Below are 15,234 nucleotides of genomic sequence, written 5' to 3' on the forward strand. Positions count from 1 at the left end.
AAGAAAAGCTTAGACATTTAGATTTCAAACTGGCCCGAGTTTATTAATTGTTACTGTGGAATTTAGAGGAATTTCACTTTAGGGGTTTGGCGGATGCCTTAACTACTTAATTACTTGTACTAAACTCAACTAGGGTGTAGAAAGAGCGAGAGGGAACCAAATGAACAATTAGAATTTATTAACAATTGATTATTAATGACAATCAATTTAGTTGGGTGCCCAAATTAATACTAATAATAAAATGTTCTGGCCAACGTTGCGGCGGTTACTGGAGGAGGGAGGCGGAGAAACTTCGCCGCCGGCGAGTGAGCGAGTGCACCTGCTGCCAAACGTCGGGGAGGAGCTCCGCTGTCGAGGGCGGCCTACCGCTGTGACGACGCTGGTCTCTGAAGACGTTTCTCAGTCCAGCGATGCTCACAGCCTGCCCCTGTAGACTGTGACGCACCAAGAACGGCTGCGTATGTCTTCTTGTGTCAAACCTACGCAGAAAAAAACTACAACTTAGTACACAAACAGACGCAATATAAAAACAAACTAGAACCTATTTATAACAGAATATGAAATATGGGAAATTATAATAAACCCCCACATAAATTGCCGACCCTTCAGTACAGTTTCTGTTTCAATGTAAAAACAACTTAATTTTTTTTTATCAGTGCAAGAGAAGCACTATTCTTAATTTTTTTTTTAATCGAGTGGTAAATACTATCCTCTATGCTGTTACAAGGACATCCATCTTGTCATTGTCTACAAACATATATCTTAACCATATATCACCGTTCGTCTGGTTCCACTCGTTCAAAGTCCACAAGCGCGTCGTCTTTTCACTTCATGGACATTAACAACATCGTCCGAGGAGTCACGACACCGTCACATGTATATTCCGATGCATTTTATTGGCTAGGAGAACGAGAATTGGATTTAAAGAAGAAAATGACGTTCGCTCTCGCGGCTTTAAAGGTAGAAACACGTAACACTGCTCCCGGTTTTAGTGGTAGGAACGCGGATATGCACTCCAGGCCTTAACGGGTTAAAATGCTCGAAGTTCAATCTAGTAAGAAAAAGTATACCTTATTCTTATTATTGTTGTTATTACTGTTGTTGTTGTTGTAATTATTAATATTATTTTATAACGAAATATGTCAAAACATTTTTAACCCTCCTGTTATGGGTCAAATTGGCCCGTTTGAAAATCTTGGAAGAAAAAAAAGGTTAAACGTTCTCTGGTGGTCGTTTTTTTATAATTTTTGTTTCTTAACTAATCCACTGCCATTGACAAATTTATTTGTCTTTTCACAGTCCAGTTATTCAATCTCAGGCACTTATTTATCCATCCATCCGTTATCGATACCGCTTATTGTCACGAGGGTCGCGGGGCGTGCTGGAGCCTATCCCAGCTGTCTTCGGGTAGTAGGCGGGGGACACCCTGAATTGATTGCCAGCCAATCGCAGGGCACACAGAGACAAACATCCGCACTCACAATCACACCTAGGGGCAATTTAGAGAGTCCAATTAACTTACCATGCAGGTTTTTGGAATGTGGGAGGAAACCGGAGTACCCGGAGAAAACCCACGCAGGCACAGGGAGAACATGCAAACTCCACACAGGGAGGCCGGAGCCGGGATCGAACCCACGACCTCTGAACTGTGAGGCGGACACGCTAACCAGTCGATCACCGTGCCGCCGTACTTATTTATATTTTTTTCAATTTTTTTTCAAATGTTAGAGTAAAAGAGGGTCTGAAAATGTCTATCAGTGAATTAGTTAATATTAAAAACATTTTTATATTTTTGGAGGATTAAAACATTAGAGCAGGTCACACTGACCCATAAACATATTTTAATAAATGATAACAGGAAGTTAGTGTCCCAAACATCTGTATGAGAAAAAAAAAGTACTCATTTTCATACAAATAATGACAACATTTTTAACTAACAAATTAAAAATTTAATGGACAACATAAAAAGTTGCAAACATAAAAAATTATTTTGACTCGCACATATCTCACGCTTCCTCTGACGCTTCCTTCATCCTGATGCAGGTCCGCGTTGACGATTTATTTCTCTTCTCCTTTCCCGAGAGAAAAACATAGATGTTTTTTCTCTCTTGGGCAAGAAGATGAGAAGAAACTGACATGCCACCAACAATTAGATTGGAAAACTAAACGAAACATGAGAGGGTCTTGTGCAGCTGCCATGGTTGCCAAGCGATGTAGTGTAAATTCATCCTTTGGCACTCATGTCCTCTTCTTCCTTTTCTCTCTCTTCTCCCTCACAATATTGAGTAAGCCGAACGTATTCTGTACGAGACATGGCACGGAGGTAGGGTTGCCAACTTTCTCACTCCTAAATCAGGGACAGGTGCACGGTGCCACGGTGGTGTGAGCATGATGTATGAATTTTGGATTTTTTTTCTAATTTTCACGTTAATGCTGAAACCACATTCACGTAAAAATAAGAAACTTTTTTTTTTTTAAATGGACAGTGTTTTTCACAGGACAGCGACGATATGTCACCTCATATGAAACCTCATATATGAAACCAAAATTTGGCTCTTTTCATCAAAAAACGGGTGTAAGAAATCTGAAATGTATAAGAGGAGTGTGACTCACCAAATTTATTTTTTCTCTGGATATTTCTAACTGATTCAAGCAGTCTTCTGTCATTTTGCGCAGCCAGAGAGAAGTCCTTAAATGACAGGTGGAGTGATTGCCGCTTGTTCTGAGATTGACGCTTTATCTGATCTAGGATCTGTCATGTGTAGTACCGAGAGTCTCCATTAAGAGCGCTGTAATGTGCTATCACTGTTTAAGAACCAGCAATGTATGTTCGAACAAGTAAAAGACATTCATGGAGTAAGATCGCTGTCAAAAGGGCATATCCGTGATTTAAAGATTCTTATCCATAATAGTAAAAAGCATATACGTGATTAAAGATTAGTATCCGTAATAGTAATAATTTGTGAGTACAAGTCAAATTTGTGAGGGTTTGACTTCTTTTCATGAGAGTACGATTCAAAATTGTGAGGGTTTGACTTCTCTTCTTGTGAGTACGAATAAAAACTGTGAGTGCCATTGTTTTGTGAATACAACTCTCACTTCTATGACTACGAATCTTCACTACGCACGAATTGCCAGTTTAGGACGAATCACTTTTTTGAGGACGAATCTGCACAACATGCAAATTAGGATGACGTCACGCAGAACACAGGGGGTCCAAAGGGGACCTAATTGATCTGCGATTCCTCTCCCCGCGCATGCATAGGTAGAGAAGAAAACAAATATGGCGAACGCGAACGGATCGGACGGCGCTTCCAGCGGCTCAGAGACGCATCTTCACAGCAGGTAAAGTCAGCAACGTGTATATCCAACTAATATGTATTTCATAACGTTTTTCTGTCGCAAATAATAGCTTTGGACTCAGGCTTACGGCGATAGATTGCAATCTAATGATGCGTTTCACTGTTAGCATTAGTACTTGGCTAATGTAGCTCTGTTTTCAACGTGTCTATTTACCCACAATTTATCACGCCGACAAAGATGTATTGTATGGATACTGTTAATAGCTCTTGCTGATTTGGTTGCTCCGTTTTTATTGATTAATTAAGTATTCCCACAGAACTTAAAAAAAAAACAAGCAGTGTTTAATGCAAAAGAAAAAGTGTTGCGCATAATTTCTTGTATAGTGAAGACATATCACAAAGAGCTGTTTTGTTATTTTAAACTGAAATGTAGTGACACAAGTGAGGTTTATCCGCTTTAACATCTTACTGAGTGATGTTCGTCCTTACATGTTTTTTGGTACAAATATTACCAGAGCTGGGCAGTCCGTCCTTGGGTTGGACCGGTCGGCCGGATGCCCATTTTTGGGGCGGAGGGGTGGGGGGTGACAAATTTAAAAAAAATGGATGGACTAAGCACGGTGGTCGACTGGTTAGCACGTCCGCCTCACAGTTCAGAGGTCGTGGGTTCAATCCCGGCTCCGGCCTCCCTGTGTGGAGTTTGCATGTTCTCCGCGTGGGTTTTCTCCGGGTACTCCGGTTTCATCCCACATTCCAAAAACATGCATGGTAAATTGATTGGACTCTCTAAATTGTCCCTAGGTGTGATTGTGAGTGCGGATGTTTGTCTCTGTGTGCCCTGCAATTGGCTGGCAACCAATTCAGGGTGTCCCCCGCCTACTGCCCGAAGACAGCTGGGATAGGCTCCAGCACACCCCGCGACCCTTGTGAGGATAAGCGGTATCGATAATGGATGGATGGACTAAGCAGAGCTGGAAGTGGATTTTAGTCCGGCCCACTAATCGGCCCTCATGCGTGTACGTGCTTGCGAGGTGGCCAAATTTAATCTCAGCCTACTCGGTGAAAGGCTTCTTTTTAGGCTTCTTTCAGAAACAAATTGTGTCCGGGAGGAAAGTCAAGCTGCGCGTAGCACTCAAGTATGACACTGGCACATAATGCACTTCCCTACCTCTGGAAATGGCGGAGGTCGGAACGGGTCGGGGGCCGACAATGTTTACAAATATGGCTGGGGGGGCGCGGTCGGAAGGATACCCAGGTCAAGGGGGTGGAGGGTCGCGGCCAGATGGGCAAAAAAGGGTCAAGTGCCCAGCTCTGAATATTACATATTCATCAGTACAGTATACCGTGTTTGTAGACACTGAGTGTGTGTTGTGTATATTTTTTATGAGTTGGTAGTGTAATATCTTTGGATATTAATAAATATATGCACACACGTCAGCTTCATCGGAGTTGGCTTTAATGCAGGTGACTTAACATTAAAACGGGGCTGACTGGGATTTCACTCTAGATCTCCTCGGTAACTCTGGCATATCCAAACCACCAGCAGCCTTTATTGGTACCTAGTTGTAGAACAGTTGAGTCTCTATATAACATCTAGTATGCATAATAAGAGCAAATTATGAATCCGCCCCATGGACCAAACCTGTGATTGTGTATTCCTAGAAAAATATCTGAAATGTCACTGTGTTTTTTATATGCATCAAATCATAGTTTGTCAGTACACTGAAAAAAAAATGTTGAATTTACTCAATTTTATTTTGACAAGTGGTTGCATGGTATAAAACCATCTGAATAATGATCCTATTAACAATGATCTCTTTTTCTTTTCTTTTGCTCTTCATTCTGAGCAAATCAGCCCAGCTGCAGCACTTTGTAAACCACCCCCGAAGTCCACTGCAGCATCATCAGAACCTCTACCTGTTCAGCATAGCCCATTGTGTTTTCTCCGGAAATTATTTTAATAGATCCACTGTAAATGTCCTGGATGTAACGATTTACTCCAGCCCAGATTCAAGTGTCAAATAGGGCTGTCACAAACGATTATTTTTTTAGTCGACTATTCACCAACAGGAGTTGCGATTAGTTGACTAATCACATTATATGTAAATTGCGGCATAATCGCACCAGCAAGCTGCTGCTCTTATATGACTATCAGTAGCTTACAGCTAGATCTCTTTAAGGCAGGGGTGTCAAAGTCAAATGGAGAGAGGGCCAAATAAAAAATTTTGCGACAAGCCACTAATAGAATGTTAATTGAAATTTTCTAAAATTTATTGGATTGGGTCCTTCGCGCCTGCTGATGATGTCACGCTTTATATTTCTGTCATATTATTAATCTGTAATATTTCTTTGCCTCTATGTTTGTCACCCCCCTAGCTGTTGTGTTTTTATCTTCGTAGTTACTAAAGAAAAAAATAAAATAAAGTACGTTACTGCTACTTTTGCGAGGCAGCTCGTACATCACTTCCGTTTGCGTTTCTCCTGCCAAACTGAAAAAGATTTTCTGGTTGACTCGGGCTGCATGATTGTATGAACTGTACATAATGTGAAGTAAAACGGAGAGGATCATATGATTGGTATGATGTCTCCATCTGACTATTTTAGAGTGGCAAGGTATGAATGTGGGTGCTCCTGTCAGAAAACACAGGCCCGTATTACACTTGACACGTCTATTTATTGTGTGATTGATATGCCTGAGTCAAGTTGCACCAAGTGCGGCCGCCATAACGCTGCTGTTCCGCGCCAAGATGAGCGTGAGCCCGCCAAAACGGGGTTACGCTATGACGGAGCGACAGCTGCCGCCGCGGACGAGAGTGTGAACGTGCATGGCGGTGCTCTGGGCCTCGCGTGGCCCACTATGAAGGCACTTAAGTTCTCCGGAAAGGGGAGTTGGGAGGCTTATAGAGCACAGTTTGAGTTGGTGGCTGAGGCCGCGGATTGGCCGAAGAAGACGAAAGCGGTGCAGTTGGCGCTTTCGCTGACGGAGGATGCTACATCCTGTCTGCTGCTGCTGAGCCCCGAAGAGAGACTCGATTACAGCGCGCTGGTGGGTGCTTTGCAGAGGCGCTTTGGGGAGTTTAATTTGAGAGACTCCCTGCGCTGTGAGTTCAAGCACCGTGATCGACATCCGGGGGAGGCGCTCCGTTATCTCGTGCATGAGATCGAGAGCCTGGGTCGGCGCGCGTATGCTGGAATGCCAAATGAGATACAAAATGAACTGATGCGCAATCAGTTCATCCAAGCCCTCAGACCAAATGAGCTGCGGCTGCATGTCCAGCTTGCTCACCCGGCAGCCCTAGGCAGCGCTTGCTCTCACCACAGAGAGGGAGATTGCAGCCAAGGGAGCGCTGCAGACACCAAACTGTCCTGTTTCGGCAACGTCATTCCCAGAAGGGGAGGAGCGCAGACCGGTGTGGGTGGAGGTGCTGGTGTGTGCCATTAATACTCGCCTAGCGCAGCATGAGGATGGAAGTGGCCGACGTGCACGCCCTGTTGTCTGCTGGGGGTGCATCCAGGTCACCTTCTGCAGCGCTGCCCAAAGTTGCTAAATCAGCAGGGAAACGAAAAAGGGTCCGTGTAGCCCGGATGACGCGGACCCTTCCGGTCATTAACCGGGAGGTGCAACCTACATGTGCTGGCGCTATGTGCAGGGACCCCCATGTCCAGGATGAGACTGTTGTAATGGTGGGATGGACAGACGTGGGGGACCCCAATCATGTTCGCGTGCAGATTGGGGACACTTCTTGCACAGCCCTGGTGGACACTGGGTCCTCAGCCACGATTGTGAGGCCTGACGTTGTTCCAGTGGGAACCGTCTTAGAATCAACCTTTACAAAACTGAGGACAGTGGCCGGTGAAACGGCCCCCATGAGAGGCAGAGGGATTTGTGTTTGTTTTGGGGGGTTTGTTGACGACTCACTCAGCTTGGGTGGCGGACCTGAGTGACCCATGTATTCTGGGTCGGGACTTTTTGAAAGCTGCAAAATGTGTGGTGGATTTGGGAGCTGGGGTGCTCAACCTGCCGAATGGTCAGCGTGTGGGGATGGTTCCGGCGTCTCAATGGGGTACTTCGGGGGTAATCATCAACACTGCTGACCCTGCAGCAGGCAAGCTGCAGGTGGGGATGATCCTACCCAGCCCAACCAAGGTAGCTGCAGCACCAGCTCCTAGGCAGTCGACGGTAGATCGGGTAGAGTTCGCTCACCCCACCTGGACTTGTTCCCAGTTGGGGCTACCGGAGTCGACCTCACAGAGACCGACAGTAGATCGGGTAGAGTTCGCGCGCCCCGTGACGGACGGCCCTTGGGGGTGGAGGGGTGGGGGGGCAGTGACGGCCAGCCCAGCCATGCTAGGGAATGTAACCCCGGGTCGCCTATGGCACCTGAGGCAGGTGCTGTGGGACTTTGAGAGCATTTTTGCCCTCAGTGAGAATGAGGTGGGCCTCACTCACTTGGTTGAGCACCACATCGACACCGCGGACACGCGACCATTTAAGGTGCGGCCCCGACGCCTGCCTCTGGCCCAGCAGGAGGCTGCGGATCAGGAGGTCCGTGCCATGCTTGAGGCGGGAATCATAGAGCCTTCCGACAGCCCATGGGCGTCTGGCGTGGTCATGGTTCCCAGAAAGAAAAGTACCAGACCGCGGTTCTGTGTGGACTACAGGCCGCTCAATAAAGTGACAAGGAAGGACTGCTACCCGCTCCCGCGGATAGACAAGACGTTGGATCTGGTCTCTGGGTCTGTGTGGTTCTCATCACTCGACCTGCGCAGTGGCTACTGGCAGGTCCCCCTCACCGCTGAGTCCAGACTTAAGACAGCGTTCTGCACCCCCCGAGGACACTGGCAGTTTAAAGTAATGAGTTTTGGAGTCTGCAATGCACCAGGAACGTTCGAGTGCTTGATGGACACAGTGCTCTCGAACATTCCGCGGCAAAAGTGCTTGGTGTATTTGGACGATGTCCTCGTCCACAGTGAGTCCTTCCAGACTGCGTTGGAGTCTCTGAGGCTGGTGCTGAGTAGAATTGCTGCGGCTGGACTGCACCCAGAAAAGTGCCACTTTATGCGGCGGGAGGTGGAGTTCCTGGGTCACTGAGTGAATGGAGACGGCATCAGCACACTGGAGGAGAAGGTCAGCGCCATCAAAGACTGGCCAGCCCCAAAAGATCAGAAGCAGCTTAAGAGCTTTTTGGGGCTTTCCTCATATTACAGACGGTTCATGAGAGGATTTCCTTGCACCGGGGATGCCCTTGTTCCGGCTTCTTCTGGATCATGCTGCGCCGCTGTGGTTGATGTCGTTCAGGGAACCAAAAGGCCAAGTGGCACGGTGGCTGGAGGAGCTGCAGGCGTTCCACTTTACTGTGGTACATCGGGCTGGAGCTCAGCACATCAATGCTGATGCCCTTTCCCGGCGTCCATGTGCTGTTGGCGGCTGCAGCTACTGCGACCGGCGGGATGCAAGGGAGTTGGAGCTGTGTGGGGAGGCAACTGCTGCTGGACCATCGTGCTGCATCCTGGAGGCTGTGGACATTGCAGAGTGGGCTGTCAAGCAGGAAGAGGATCGTGATCTCAACCCTGTGCGACAGTGGGTCCAGAGTGGCAGGAGGCCACCCTGGGAAGGAGTGATGGGACTCTGTTGGCGCCAAAGGCCTTTGGAGCAATTTTGCTGTCTTACGCATGAAGGATGGCGTGCTGCAGCGTGCGTGGAAGGATCCAGTGACCGGAGAGGAGAGGTGGCAGGTGGTGGTGCCCAGAGCTCTTAGAGAGTCGGTACTAAGAGCATGCCACGGGGGCACGGGTACTGGACACTTTGGCAGCACAAAGACACTCAGACGGCTTCGCCAAGGGTTTTACTGGGGCCAGCATCGACAGGACGTGGAGGACTTTTGCCGGCGGTGTGACAAGTGTGCGTCCTACAAGGGCCCTCAAGACCAATCGCATGCACCGCTTCAGCAACAGAGAGTTGGGGCGCCCATGGAGCGGGTTGCTGTGGACATTATGGGTCCTTTTCCTGTGACGGACAGAGGGAACCGTTACGTGCTGTGTGCGATGGACTATTTCACAAAGTGGCCCGAGGCATACGCACTGCCAGATCAGGAGGCGGAGACGGTGGCGGATGCACTGTTGGAGGGCATGTTCTGCCGGTTTAGGACTGCAGATATACTCCACAGTGATCAAGGCAGAAATTTTGAGTCCAAGGTTTTTGCTGCCCTTTGTGAACGCTTGAACATGCAGAAGACGCGAACCACCCCTTTGCATCCGCAGAGTGATGGTTTAGTAGAACGTTTTAACCGCTCCGTGCAGCAGCAGCTTGACATCCTCACCTCCGAGCACCAACGTGATTGGGACCAGCATATTTCAATGGTGTTGATGGCGTATCGTTCGGCTATCCAAAGTTCCACAAGCTGTACTCCTGCTCTGCTGATGCTTGGCCGGGAGATCCGGACACCGGCGGAGATGGCGTTTGGCAGACCACCAGGCAGCCCCGAGGATTGGCCGGGGTTGGAATATGCCGAGACTGCAGGATCGTTTGGAGGCAGCGCATGTCTTTGCCCGGGACCAGCTAGAGAAAGCTGGTGCACGTCAGAAGCGGAACTACGACGTACGAAGCAAGGGGCGGAACTTCCAGGTTGACGAGCTGGTTTGGGTGTATACACCAAAAAGAAAGAAGGGACGCTGCCCTAAGTTAGACAGTCATTGGGACGGGCCTTGAGCGGGTGGGGGAGGTAGTGTATCGGGTGGCAGTTCCCCCCAGGGGCCGCAGGGTTGCCCTACATCAGGACAGGTTGGCTCCGTACCGGGGCAGTGGTGTTCCAATATTTGAGGTCGGGTCTGTTTCACCTGCCATTTCAGGACGAGTGGTGGATTCAGGTTCCCCAGATCCCACTCATGTCGTCCCTGTTCCTCCAGTTGGAGACAGAAATGGCACGGGCCCAGGCCGACCCAAGAGACAGAGGCGTAGGCCGCTGCTGCGCCTAGAGGACTTTTTTGTTGACCCCTCGGGGGCGAGGAGTTTCATAAAGGGGAGGGCAGTGTAATATCTGTTCCTTGTTTTGTGCATGTGCTGGCTGGGCCTATGAGTAGTGAGTGACGTCATAGCGAGGGGACGAGCCAGGTTAGGAGGGAAGTTGGGCTGAAAGAGCGAGTGGTATGATTGAGCGCATGGGCGTGAGTTGTGGCCACCAGCAGCTCTTGTGTGAATGTGTTCTTTTTCCCGTGATGATCTGTGACTAAAACGACGATCGGATTGAATCAGCGACTGTGTGCATCTTTGACCACTTCGAGGGGCATTACAGTATGCTAATGGCTCACACACGCACGCACACACACACACACATAGACAAAACAAGTTCATAGTGTTCCAGCTGCTTTCCCTCCCCTTTCCCTTAGAGCTGGAGCCGGGCAGAGGGTTTTAGGAACTGTAATCGTACACTTCCCTCCTTGCAAGTAAAAAGACAATATTGTTGTCGAGTGTCTTCTCTCCTCATTGTGTGCATTGTTTACTAATGTCTCACTTGGTGTGAACCTGACAATCATCCAATGCATATCCATTCGTTAACAATATGCCTAAACATTACAATTCACTGCATTAAGATATTAAACAACCAAACAATACACATTCACACGTTTCATCACTAGAATAGTAAGCATACTAGCCGAAATAACTAACTTGTGTTCATCAACGTGACATCACTCACGAGAACATATCTAGGCTATTATGTTCAGCAGTTACCTGACACGAACCTAAATTATCAAAATCACCTTTTAACATTTCCACACAACAAACGTCGTGAAACACGGGAAATCTGCAACTACCGAGTTTCCTGGCACGAACAAACTACGAGCTGTGTCGAAGGAGGAAAGAGAAAAAAAAAAAAGTCACTATCAACACTTAGCGCTCGAATAGCGTTCAATGCCTGCTCACAGAGTGGGCCATCTCAGCACTACGTCGAAACTCAATGAATTTATCAAATGCCAACAATTACTACTAATAAAACAACGTGAGATTTATAACATGAAGTATTTCTTAATAAAGTGTGTTTTACTCCAAAAAACTTTTCACCACAATCCGATTCTGAAAGCCACGAAAAGTGACGTGAAGTCTTCAGTCGTCACGTAGACGACCAAAGTAGCGGTAATGTTCGTTATAACAACAGCCAGGGGGTGGCAAACATAGATGCAAAGAAATATATTACAGAAATAGTGTAACGAATTGGGTTATCTGTGTTGTGGTCGAATTTGTGTCTTGCCAAGTTGTTTTGTTTGCGAGGTTAATGAATGCATCGTGCGGCTGGATGGAAGGGCATATGAGCGAGAGTAGCGGAGGACGAACAGGAGAGCCGTTGCTCTTTTTTGACTGAACGGTTGTCATACTGTATTGGCGTTGGCTGCGGCCCACAGTAGCCGGTTCGACTAATAAAAACATGATGAAACTACGTCTGTGTTCTTGGAAGACGCTACAATATATTTTAAAGTGTGGCGTCATTAGCAGGCGCGAAGGACCCGATCATATCTGCTACCCACACCGGCTTGCTGCGGGCCGGATCTAATAATAAAGAAATATCATCCCAGGGGCCGTAGAAAACCACATCCGGCCCGCGAGCCTTGACTTTGACATATGTTCTTTAAGGTATCGTACAAAAGAATAAAGACAAGATAATAGTACATTCACCTTGTACTAAACTGCGCAGGTTGTACCAGCATTCCTGACTTGTTTTTAGTGGAGTACCAGTAATTGAAATTGAATTGTGGCTGTAAATATTTTATTGCTGAATGTTTAGTGCACTTTAAAATGGAACTAAACAAACAATACACTATGCTGAGTTGCACTAATACTATGAAACTACCTATAAATACTAAAGGAAATAGGAATTAGTAAACATATTTCACCCTTCCTTGGCACCAATCATTTTTTCTCCAGCGGGAGATGAGGCATTTTTGAGAGAAAAATTTGCGCCAAATAATTTGAGAGCGGCTATTGTTAACATGGTGTTGCGAATCGATTCTAATCTCTTTTACTTATTCATTTTTACATCAATGCATATTTTATGCAGTTTAAATAAATTTTAGATGAATCGTTACATCCCTAGAAAATGTATCAAACAATATGTAAATTCTTCATGTGTGGTGTCAGAAATCAGATTTCAACTGATTGAAACGGATGTACACAAATACAATTTCACACACAAAAACTATTGCCTGTTCATCGCGTCCAATGATACTGACTAATAGATGTTATGCCTACCTACAAATAATATACTCAGTGAAATAATTGATGTCTATTATACTCTGATGTGTTGCATAATTATGCAATTTAGTACTCATGATTTTGTCAAGTATCTTGATTTCTATGTTGTCATTTTCTCGTGGCTCTGTTTCTCCACGTCGTCATTGACATCGCCCCCAAGTCAGGCGGTCCATCTGAGGGCATGTGTTCATCGTCGATCTAGATTGTCATCAGTGTTTGCCTCCATCTCCAACCCTGCAATTTTTTCCGCCCACTCCGTCTGGATCTCAGCCGTCACCAGTGACTTGCAGTTACACTTCAAGTCCCCATGCAGGGTCAGAGTTGCGACCGTCACCAAAGGGATCATCCTGGACATGACTGGCTACATTTCTGAAAATATAATTACATAAAAATATTTATCAGTCAAAGTATACTGTTTGACATGATGGTAACTTCGATATGTAATCAAAATAAATTATTCAACTAAATGATAACATCGATAAATGTGGCTCTGAATTAAAAATGTATATTGTTAGCTGCATATCGTCGCTGCCATGTGAAAAACACTTACCTCCATTTTTTTCAATTGTATTATTTTTACGTGAATAGTGTTTCCGCTTTACAGACATCGCATTAATATGGAAATTTTAAAAATTTCAAAAATTGGACGTAAGTGTTTTTCACAGGACAGAAATGACAATATGCTGTATGTTGAAAAGAAAATGAATTAGTGTTACCCTCGTCTTTTTGATTGAATCAATACTGCTACTGTTCTTCAGGCATGACATGAGGCATCTTGTTGCTACTACTATAAAAGAAAAAAATGAATTGCATTGAAACTTAATATTTTCAATTAAAATGTGCACAACTTTGTTGGCTTGTGCATGAGTGTAACTCAAAATCCATTAAATACTTGGTTAATGTGTACTGATATAAGATAAGATAAGAATGCCTTTATTGATCCCACAGTGGGGAAATTTTCATTGTTACAGCAGCAAAGATATAGGTCTCACAGGGGCGGCGGCATAGTGTGGCCATTAATGTATAACATTGACAGCAAACATTTAGGATCAAACCTATGTAAATATACGCAGTAACATGTGTATATACATATGTATATACACACCAACCTACATCTACATAAAAAATATGAAGAACACTCATTTCGGCCTGTACATAGTAAAGAGGAAAAAATACTCTAAATAAGTGACAGTGCTGCAGTGCTGTAGTGTAATGTAAGGAACAGCATTGGATAAAAATAAAACTAGACTAACAGTAGTGGGGAATGTTGAGTATTGCACGGTATTACAGTAGTGGGGAATATTGGGTATTGCACGATATGAGCTCAGGTGCAGGACTGCACAATTGCACTAATGTCCGCCAGTTTATAGAGACTACACAATGTTCTTGTTAAAGAGTCTGACAGCAGCAGGCAAGAAGGAACGGCGGAATCTCTCCTTTGCACAGCGAGGGTGTAACAGTCTGTCACTGAAGGTGCTGTGGAGTGCTGTTAGGGTGCCCTGGAGGGGGTGGTCCGGGTTGCCCAGCATTGATGACAGCTTGGCCAACATCCTCCTGTCCCCCACCGAGTCCACAGAGTCCAGGGAGCAGCCCAGGACAGAGCCGGCCCTCCTGACCAGTTTGTCCAGCCGCTTCTTGTCCCGGGCCGAGACACCGCCTGCCCAGGTGACCACTCCCTGGAAGATGACCGATGCAACCACCGAGTCATGAAAGTTCCTGAGGAGTGTCCCCTGAACCCCAAAAGACCTCAGTCTCCTGAGTAGGAAGAGTCTGCTCTGACTCTTCCTATAGAGGGCGTCTGTGTTGTCGCACCAGTCCAGTTTATTGTTCAGATGAACACCCAGGAACTTGTAAGTTGAGACTCTCTCAACATCTGTTCCCCGGATATTCACTGGTGCAGGTGAAGAGTGCTGGCGCCTACCGAAATCCACCACCATTTCTTTGGATTTCCCTGCATTGATCAGGAGGCGGTTCTGCTGGCACCAGTCCACAAAACCCTGAGTAAGTTCTCTGTACTCCCGATCATCTCCGCCTGTGATGAGGCTGACAATCGCAGAGTCGTCAGAGAACTTCTGCAGGTGACAGGTAGGGGTGTTGTAGTTGAAGTCCGAGGTGTAGAGGGTGAACAGGAAGGGAGCCAAGACAGTTCCCTGTGGGGCCCCCGTACTGCAGAGGAGTACGTCAGACACACAGTCCTGTGTCCTCACATACTGTGGCCGGTTTGTGAGGTAGTCCTGGATCCAGTAGGGTGGGCTGGATGGTGTTGAAAGCACTGGAGAAATCAAAGAACATGATCCTCACAGTGCTCCCCGCCTTCTCCAGGTGGGAGAGTGAAGTGTGGAGGAGGTAGATGATGGCATCATCCACACTGATGCCAGGCTGATATGCGAACTGGAGTGGGTCCATTGAGGAGCTCACCAGGGGGCGCAGGTGGACAAGGACCAGTCTCTCCAGGGTCTTCATCAGGTGAGACGTCAGCGCCACTGGTCTGAAGCTGTTGAGCTCCTTCGGGTGGGGGGTCTTTGGCACCGGGACCAGGCAGGATGTTTTCCATAGCTGGGGGACCCTGCCCAGCTTCAGGCTCAGGTTGAACATGTGCTGGACAATTCCACACAGCTGGTCTGCGCAGGATTTGAGGAGCTGGGGGCTGATGCCATCTGGACCCGCTGCCTTCCTCGCCTTCATCTT

This window comes from Filicampus tigris, chromosome 17 (genome assembly GCF_054856515.1).
Source record: "Filicampus tigris isolate MCC_2025a chromosome 17, RoL_Ftig_1.0, whole genome shotgun sequence".
NCBI classification, from domain to species: domain Eukaryota; kingdom Metazoa; phylum Chordata; class Actinopteri; order Syngnathiformes; family Syngnathidae; genus Filicampus; species Filicampus tigris.